The sequence below is a fragment of the Desmodus rotundus genome, chromosome X (assembly GCF_022682495.2).
Source record: "Desmodus rotundus isolate HL8 chromosome X, HLdesRot8A.1, whole genome shotgun sequence".
Lineage (NCBI taxonomy): Eukaryota > Metazoa > Chordata > Mammalia > Chiroptera > Phyllostomidae > Desmodus > Desmodus rotundus.
In genome coordinates, this window is record NC_071400.1 from 95,520,940 (window position 1) to 95,530,736 (window position 9,797).

Consider the following 9,797-nt stretch of genomic DNA (forward strand, 5'->3'; position numbering starts at 1 on the left):
CTCAACTAGGGGCAATGTGGCCGCCACAGGTCATTTGGCAATGTCTGGAGACATTTCTGTTTGTTACAACTCAGGGGGAGGTTGCTCCTGGCGTCTGGAGGGTAGAGGCCAGGGATGGACCCTGAGAAATATCCTATAATGCGCAGGACAGCAACACCTCCCCCCCATCCCCTGCACAAGGAATTATGAAGCCCCGAATGGCCATAGTTTTAAAGTTGAGAAATCTTGCCTTAAATAAAACAAAGCCAGGACCTCCAGGATCCCTGAGAAAGGAGATTACAGCCTGAATTCCTATGAAAAACATAAATTGCATTCTTGACTTGGTTCCCAGCAGCCCAGATTCCAGTGATTTAAAGAAATTTCAGGTAATGATTTCTCAACTTTATCAGACTCAGTGCTCCTTTTTTTTTTTTTTTTTTTTTTTCAAAAAAAGCTCTTTCCAGCCAGTACCAAACCATGGGCACCTCTCAAAACAATTGGCACAAGCGCTGTAAGACCGGGGGCAACAAGAAGCCCCACCACAAAAAGCGAAAATATGAGCTGGGGTGCCCTGCCACCCACAGTAAGATTGGCCCCCACAGCATACACAGAGTCCATGTGAGCGGAGGCAACGAGAAGTACCAAGCCTTGAGGCTGGATGTGAGCAACTTCTTCTGGGGCTCAGAGTGTTATACGTGCAAAACAAGGATTATCTGCAACGCATCCAACAACGAACTGGTCTGTACCAAGACCCTAGGAGAGAACTGCATCGTGCTCATTGACAGGACCCCGTACCAACAGTCATACAAATCCCACCATGCACTGCCCCTGGGCTGCAAGAAGGGAGCCAAGCCCACTCCTGAAGAGGAAGAGATTTTAAACAAAAAGTGATCAAAGAAAATTCAGAAGAAATATGATGAAAGGAAAAAGAATGCCAAAATCAGCAGTCTTCTAGAGGAAGAGTTCCAGCAGGGCAAGCTTCTTGCATGCTTTGCTTCAAGACCAGGCCAGTGTGGCCGAGCAGATACGTGCTATAAGGCAAGGAGCTGGAGGTCCATCTGAGGAAAATTAAGGCCCGGAAAGGCAAGTAAATCTTCTTCCCTCCTTTCTTTCATGTTAAAAAAAAACTAGATTCCTGTAGTAAAGATTCACTCTAGGGTTAAAAAAAATAATCACAACAGCTACTTTTCTATTCTGAAACTATCCAATAATTTTCAAATATCGATGTGATGTTATGATTACAATGTGTCAGGGAGAACCAAAAGGAGTTTATAATAAAATAATATGCCTTTTGATCTGTGTAAAGCTGCACTGGAAGATGAAATAAAGCCATCAGATGCCTGTGCCTATCTGTAGGACCCATCACCCACATGCCAGAAGATCCAGGTGCGCCCTGGTGAACACAGATGCTGTCCCGCTTTTCCGGAACTGTGAACAACTTGTGCTTAATTTCCGTAGAAAACAAAACACGACCTTCTGATTTACATAGTCATTTACTTCCAGAAAAATTCAATATTTATTAAAACCGTGCCAAAATACTTTCTGTTTGTTTGTAAAGTGATGTGTGGTCCATCCTCAGATAATCTCGAGCAGGTGTTAGCACATGTGAATGTCTAGCGGGACACGCGGACGTCCCGCAGGACTTGGGAGGGTCCTTCCTTGTCCTAGGCTTTCCGAGTAATGAGGGAGGCCTAGAATCCCAGATGTGGCTCATTAATGTCTAAGGCAACTTCCCCCCGCCCTATTGGTGAGAAAACAAAAGCCACACAAAATACGCTAATCTCCCCCTAGGGGTGTACTCCCTCTCTGCAAACCCACCGATTTAAGAGAGTTTAGAGAGTCATATTGATTGTGAACCATTTTTGCCTTATCTGCTGATTATAATACTTAACCCTAGCTTTGATCCTTGCCTTTCCTCCCCTAAGAATGAAACCCCATGCATATGGCAAATGAAATAGAGTTTGTGCTTTAAAAAAATGACCAAAACAGCTCTGGCTGATGCAGCGCAGTGGTTAGAATCCCGGCATAGGAACCAAATAGTCACTGGTTCAATTCCCAGTCAGGGCATGTGCCTGGATTGTGGGCCGGGCCCCCTGTTGGGAGAGTACAAGAGACAACTGATTGATGTTTCCCTCCCTTTCCCTCTCTCTAAAAATAAATAAATAAAAGCTTTAAAACAATAACCAAAACATAGCGTCAATGCTGATCATCTCTGCCATAAAAGGTCTGGACAGTGAAACTTTTCAACATCCCGCTATTGGATTTGTGATCCCTGGAAGGGTTCCTTTTTCCTATGTACTAAATCTTTCTAATGACTTTGGCACAGAATAATATTAGTTCATGGATGTTTGACAGATGTTTAATGGTCAGAAAACCATGTTGGAACATGTTATGTTTTAGCTGCCACGTAGAGCTGATGAGCCCTGCTCTCTGATGCCAAACTAAGTATTTTGAATGGTTCCCATTGTACTCAGAATGGCTAAAATTATGGGAATCTTCCTCTTTGGCTTCTACTGTCTCCACTCTCAAGCCTACTGCACAAATTCTTCAGGGTTTCAAACAGTGGGCTCCACGCCCTTCCTTCCTGGGGCTCTGGAGCAGCACAGGGGTCTCAGCCATATGCCTGTGAGCAGCTTGCTCAGTGGTCCTGAACCAGCTCTAGGCAGGAGGTGCAGCCCTTGCAGGGAAGGGGGAGCTAGCATTCACGGTGAGCATTTTTCCTTCTCCCTCACTCTCCTGACAACCCATATTTATCAATCTCTTTCCACTGTTCAGGCAGAGAGAGTAATATCTTGCTGCTTTGGTATGCTGATAAATGTTTATAATATTTACCAGTTGTCATTGTGTAAATACTCCCTCATTGTCTTCTATCAAACTACCAAGTAGATAGCACTGAATGTGAAGTTGGGAAGAGACACACGGGAAGAGATGCACAATAGCACGTCATTATCCAGATAGAATAGACCTAAATACCATCAAGAACATAGGTAATATAGTAACAGTTTCAAAGGATTTTAGACTTATGGAAGAGTTGCAAAGATAGTACAGAAGGTCCCCAAATACCTTTCAACCAGCTTCCCCTAATGGTAACGTCTTTTATAACCACAGTACATTTATCAAGACAAAGAAATCAATGTTGGTTACCAACACATATCCTTTTGTGACACCGTACCTTGTAATGACGCATCTTGACTCACAGTGCTGAGCGTTATTTCCCTGAAAAAAAAAGGGGGGGTGGTGGTGAAAATCTGTCTATGCCTGTAGGATTCTGTTGTTCTGACAAATTTCATCTGTACTGTGTCTGTCAGGACAAAAAAAATGTTTAAAACCTTTGACAATGGGAAAAGCATACAAAAGTTGTAAACAGGAAAATAATATGAACAGATAAGAGTTTTTAAAAGATTCCAGAAGTTGTGGAAAGAATGCGTTGGAGCAAAGTGGCCAGCTGTAGAAAATAATTTTAACAGTCTAGGCAGGATCTCCTGAAGGTCGGAATGAAGGCAATCACAATGCGAATGGAGAAGCCAAGATGGCTTCACGAGATGCTGAGAAGGTAGAATCTACAAGACTCCATAACTGATTGATGGCTATGAAGAGCTCAGTTTCTGACTTCAAGGGAACACCGAAGAGGGACAGGTATCAAGTTCAGCTTCTGCTATATCATTTGAAGTACTTGTGGTATCACTCAGGAGGATGAATGGATCAAGTTCACCCTTAGAAAATTTTTCCCCACATCTTGGACTACAGAATCACTTTGGTGGGTTGAATTTCATAAATGAAAGTTCATTTTATTTCCCTCTACAATGTAATTTAGAGAGCAAACAGAGAACAAAGACAGAGTGAATAAGCTTCTTTAAAAGCTCCATTTCTTTTCCTCTCTGCTCCCTGGAGAATAAAAAAGAGTAAGAGCAGGGAAAAGATTATACCCCTTCCTTCTGCTCTATCCATAGAGGACAAGGCAGAGCTGACCAGTGTTTTGAGCCCTCATGGAATTCCAAGGTGGATGCCGTCTGTGAAGCACCTCCATGTTAGCCTGAGCTTGCCTGGAACGTAGCTGCTCACTTGGGTGTAATCTGACACATGACGTAACAGTCAGCCATCTGGAATAATCAGTCCCAGCTGTTGGACCCTCTGCTCTGGGTGGGGGGTTAGCCTCCCCATCTGTTCCCGGGGCCTCCACACTTATGTCTTCTCAGCTTGAGCCTCCAGCCATGACAGATGGCTCTTTCTCAGCATTACAGATCACTTTTCTCTGATCGGTGTCTCAACCCCAATTTGTGCTTAACATTTGCAACTACCCTCATCGCTTTCATCACCTTAGGCACTTATAGAGGTTAGTTTATATTACATGTATATACATATGTATTCACATGTACGTAGTGACCAGTATGCACACACATACATAACTTCATTCTTTTTAACTTTCACACACAACAACCCAGGCCCGTAAAGAGGATTTCTACAATACGCTTCAACTCGGGTCGGATTCGCTACATGGCTGTGGGTGAAAAAATCACAGGGCCTCTGGCAAGTTGAGAATTATCTCTAAAACCCTTCCCTACGACACTTGCGAGTACTTTGAAACCGCAACATTTAAAATTTACTGGGCTATTCTATATTCTGCTGCTCTGGTCCAGCAGCTTCATTTTTGGCTCTCAGAACCTGTCTCTGTAATTATAATACTCAAGCTGTAACAATGTGGAGATTTTCAGGGGCAGCTGGGGAACACTGTCAGCAGACAGACTGCACGTGGCGGCTACAGCCCTCAGCCAGGGGCTGTTCTCACCAGCAAAGTGGGAGCGGAGTCCGGGTTCATGTCATTCACCACACCTGCTATCGCAGTCACCACGGGCGAAAGAGCAGAGTGTTATAACATTTCACTTCCTTCAGAGGCTATTTTGAAGCAACAGTTAGTTTTTGTTTATTTTTTTCGTTTAATTATTAGCACTTTTTTTTCCCCAGTGATGATGGTACATGTTCTTTTTAAGACTTCACACTTAAAATAGTCTATTTTTATATCCCTTAGGAACCTTGACATTTCATATAGTTGATTAAAAAACTACTTCTGTTTTGGTGATTCTCAGCTGGGTTGATTTTTCCCCCCAGGAGGCATCTAGAAATGTGTGCAGACATTTTGGTTGTCCCACTTGAGGGGGAACAGTGCTACCTGTGTCTAGTAGCTAGAGATCAGGGATGCTGCTGAACATCCCACGGTGCACAAACAGCCCCCAGCCCCAGCAAAGAATTGCCTGGCCTCAAATGTCAATAGTGCCGAGGTTGAGAAGCCCAGCTCTGTTAGAGCATACATCAGTTATACCACTGCCATGCTGATGAGCCCGTCTGATGAGTCCCTGCTTCTTGAAAAGCGGAGCCTTAGAGTGTGGAATCCGGAATGCCAAGGGTTGGGCCATCCTTCTTACAGTGCGTTTTGACCTGAGTGGAGGCTCACCTCAGAAACCAAAAACGTTCACATTTATCTTGGCTGCCATTCCGGGGGCCAGGCCGAATTTAGGGGCTGGCAGAAGGTGACGGATTGTCCGTGCTGCCAGAGAACTGCTCTCTAATGTTGATGGGGGTCTTGGTGCCTGAGGTCTTCCCCCTTCCTCTTCAGGGCTTTTCTCAAGACTAAGGATTTTCTCAGCCTATATAATCCCTCCATACATCTTAACCATGCTCTTTAAGAAGCAAACAGAATTGAATTGCCCTGGCTGGTGTGGCTCCGTGGACTGAGTGCTGGTCAGCCAACTGAAAGGTTGCTGGTTCGATATCCGGTCAGGGCACATGCCTGGGTTGTGGGCCGGGGCCCGAGTTGGGGGCATGAGAGAGGCAACCAGTCGATGTATCTCTCACACATTGATGTTTCTCTCCCTCCCTTCCCCTCCCTCTAAAAATAAATACATAAAATCTTTTTTAAAAAGAAGCAAACCGAATTGATATGTATAAAAAAAAATACAGGATCTTTTAAGATTGATTTCTTTGGCTAAAAAACCAAAACCAAAACCAAAATAAAACAGTGGTATCAGCTGAACATGTGACCCTGTGAAAGCTCCCAGGGATCTGCCCACCTTCTTTTTCTATTCAACCACGAACCTTCTACAAAGCCAACGTCACCACAGTGGTCCATTTTGTTTAACCTGCAGGGAAGGTTATTTTGTTGTAAGTCCTCATTTAAAAAATGATCAGTATATATTCTCTTAACAACCAAGGGGACAATAACCTTAAACCCACTCTTTGAAATCAGTGTTTCCAGATTGCGGCGGAAAGAGATGACATTTCAGTTTTCTTCTTTCATGCCGAAATGCCATGCTGTCCCTAGGGGAGGAACATGGAGCAGCAGGCCCTCTTCAGGTGGACAGGTATGGTTGACAAGCAAACGTTCAAAGAAAAGAACCAGGTGATGGAAGTTTTCTTGCTCTCTGGTCAGCTTCTGCTGTGGTTTCTTGTTCTTAATAAGAAATAGGCTGTTTAAAATGGTAATATTTTTAGGTGGGATGATGTCATTAAATGGTGATGTGTTCTAAAATGACCATTATTGTTTAGAGATAAATGGTTAGCTATTGGTGAATAAAACAATATAATCCTGGAGAGTGCTTCACAATAGTTCAGGGAATGAGATAAAGTTGGCTATGGGTTGGTAATTGGTGATGAATATATGAAAATGTATGTATGTTCACGTGAATGGTCCAGTAGAGTCGGAGCAACTGGTGACCAAGAAGAGAGAAGAAACAGCCTAAGAAGCAAACATCCTGTGACAGAAGGTGGACTTCACAGACTAGAATTTCTCAAGTAATCACTGTAAACTCAGTTTGAATCTTCAGCATATTGAAAATATCACTCTCCACCCTGGTCATTTTGCCAGATATGAAAACATTTAGAAAATGAGGAAAGATGTTTCTAAGCCATATGAACTTGTCTTTTGGCTAGATTTTGCTCTTGATGCCTTTCTTAACATATTGGGAGCCACACTGAAAAAATTTTGTACCTCCAAATATCAAGGGTTTGTTTCAATTTCGAAACAATTCACTTTTCAAAAAATCTTGACCTTAGAAGGCTAGTATCCGGGTCAATATGATCAAAGGCTTTGGAATAACATTTAGGTTGATGTCACTTTCTTACTCCCTCAAAAACATGAGTTGCGTGGAACTGTAATGTTTCTTCCTCCATGAGGTTAACGGGTGGGTGAAGCTTTCAAGCTGCTATCACTTTTTCCAAATAGTTTCACTCATTCTTACTCCTAATTAATCTACTTTATTATGTAGCAACCAAATAAATACCGTTCTAAAGAAAGAATCCTCTCCTTGGCTGTTCCAGAAAACTCTGCTGACTCATTTGCAGTTGGACTTGAATTTTTCAGGCACATACTGCCAAAGGAGCCACACTCTCTTTGAGTCTCCCTGACCCTACCCAACAGAGGACACTTAGAAGAAGCTTTAAAGAAGCTTTATGTTTTGGGGTTTGCAGTATCTGGGCAAGTGAGAGGGTTTAGCATGGTTTTGGGAACCACTTCTAAAGAACATATTCTGCAAGTTAAAGACTTCCTTGCTGTTTGCTTGTTCCTGAAATTCGTTGAAATTTATACTAAATAACCTTTTCTGTTCAGGTCCTGGGCTCACAAGGAGTGAACTGTGACCATTCTGATTGTCACTTCCTCACTGGGTGTTTCTTCTGAAGAATCTGTGATCTAACCCACCAGCAAGAAATTACATGGAGGCTACTCAGCTGAGTGAAAGTGGTTAGACATGAAGGTCCCAGCATCCGACAATAATAGATATGGCAGTGGTAACAACAACGCTAAGATATTACAAACTACACATACACACAAAGAATCCGAATAACAGTGAGATGCAACTCAATTTGCAAAGAACCCTTTTGATGAAATCTTGCTAAATTGAAATTGGAATGTGAAGATTTTCAACAGAATGCAATGGAAGTGATATCTTCTTTGTCCTATTTTTTCTAGATTTGATGGTTTTGACTAATAGGAGACCAGGTATTTGAACCTGGCCTAGCTCATGCTTATTTTCATACTCGATTACCTCATTTATTCAAATCTACCACATTGGTGTGGCCTACATGTATATACAAGTGGTTAGTTATTAAAATCACGCCTGGCAGAAAAAATCGGTCTTCAGCTTATTACCAATGACATTTCCCTGTTTCTTTAATGGGAAATTCCACCCCTCAGAAGACATGCCTTTCGAGGGTTCAGTGGTGGAGTTTTAGTTAGAGTTCCTAGAGATGGAGCCAGGAAACCAATCAACCCCACTCAGTGAACAGAGGACACAGGAAGTAAGCAAAAAGAGCCCAGGAAATAGGGCAGCCTGCAGTCTAGTTTGAGCCCTATTTTTACTTGGGAAAATCACTTTAATTCTCTGGGCCTCCATGTCCTCATCTGTAAGATGAGGGTTGAAAACGCTTGGTTAGTCCTTAAGTTAGAGGTTTTGCATTGATAATTTTCTAGGTACAGTCATGACAGGAAATGAAAACACATCTAAGACACAACATCCATCTTCAGAAAGCTTCAGATTTCATTGGAAAAAAATTTTAAGTAAAAACAAATAGCTATTATATGCCATATCATGTGGCGGCAGTGGGCATATCACAACTGTTCTCTCCTCACAATTGAAGGGGCCTCCATTTTGGCTGCTGTTTGGTGGGAATGCATATAGAGGAATATGGTGAGCATTTATTCCAAGTGTTGATTCTAACAAATTAATTCATTTCCAGTGCTGGGATTGGAAGACAAACACAAGAGTAAGGGACTTCACAATCTAAAAGCTTCTGAAAGGTGTGATACTATATATGACTAGCAATGTGATCCAGTATGGTCCAGACCCCAAGGGGACTTATAAACTGTGAGGGATGTGGTTTAAGTTGAGTTGCATTGGTCAGGAAAAGGCTTCCCAAACAGGTAACAACTGGGATGGGCCTGGACTTTTGGAAGGAAGTCATTCCACTGAAAATCATTTTGATAATTTAAATTAATGCTTCCCATACATGGCTGTGTGGAGCTAAGTGTTCTATAGCTCAAAAAATTAATTTTATGTTTAATTTTATGTTCAGCCAGATTTAAGAGCCAATGCATTATTAGCCACATCTCCATGGAAGCACTGTGTCCAAACTGAGAACTTTTAGTTCAAAGGAGAGATGTAGAACTTGGAGAGAGTCCAGAGAAAGCAATCAAAGCCATTAAAAGTTAGGATGGCGGAATTCTAGAAAAAATGGTAAATGAAATGAAGAAAGAAGACTGAGGGGGAAATTTAGACTTTAAGTAGGCAAATCGCTATTGTAAGGGTGGTAGCTGACAATTGTTCTCTCGGGGCATCAGAACGAGAAAAGTGGGAGTTAGCAAACATGGGAGCAGTTGGAATTTAAAACAGAGGTTCGGGCAAAATCCTGGCAAGATCAGTGAGATGCTGGGAAGTTGAACGTGGAGATTATGGTATAGATGTAAATTTTTTTAAAGGTGCAATTTGCATTGATTTCAAAAGACAGGAGCTAGACAAGGCAAAACATTATTGCTTCATATACATTCAGATTACTCAGGGCTGACCCTTTATCTACATCTACCAAGGAACCACAAGCAAGATACATTTGTACACTTTGGATTCACATGACTAGGGGCCCTATGCCTGGTGATCATAGACACTTCGCATGGGGGAGGATGAGGGATATGGACGGAGAGATCTTTTCTGCCCATATAAATGTTGAGGACAGAATGAAAGGCAACGAATTTTTAAAAACTCTCAGACTCTAGAGTTGGCCATGATGGAGGTCCATTGCCATTGGTCCACAAAGTGAAAACAGAGCCTGGAATT

General features: G+C 42.4%; 1 pseudogene; it reads left to right on the top strand.

Annotated features, from left to right (window-relative positions):
* The first annotated feature begins 456 nt into the window (after positions 1–456).
* On the top strand, positions 457–1,070 carry LOC112313390 (small ribosomal subunit protein eS8 pseudogene; annotated as a pseudogene).
* The last annotated feature ends 8,727 nt before the right edge of the window (positions 1,071–9,797 follow it).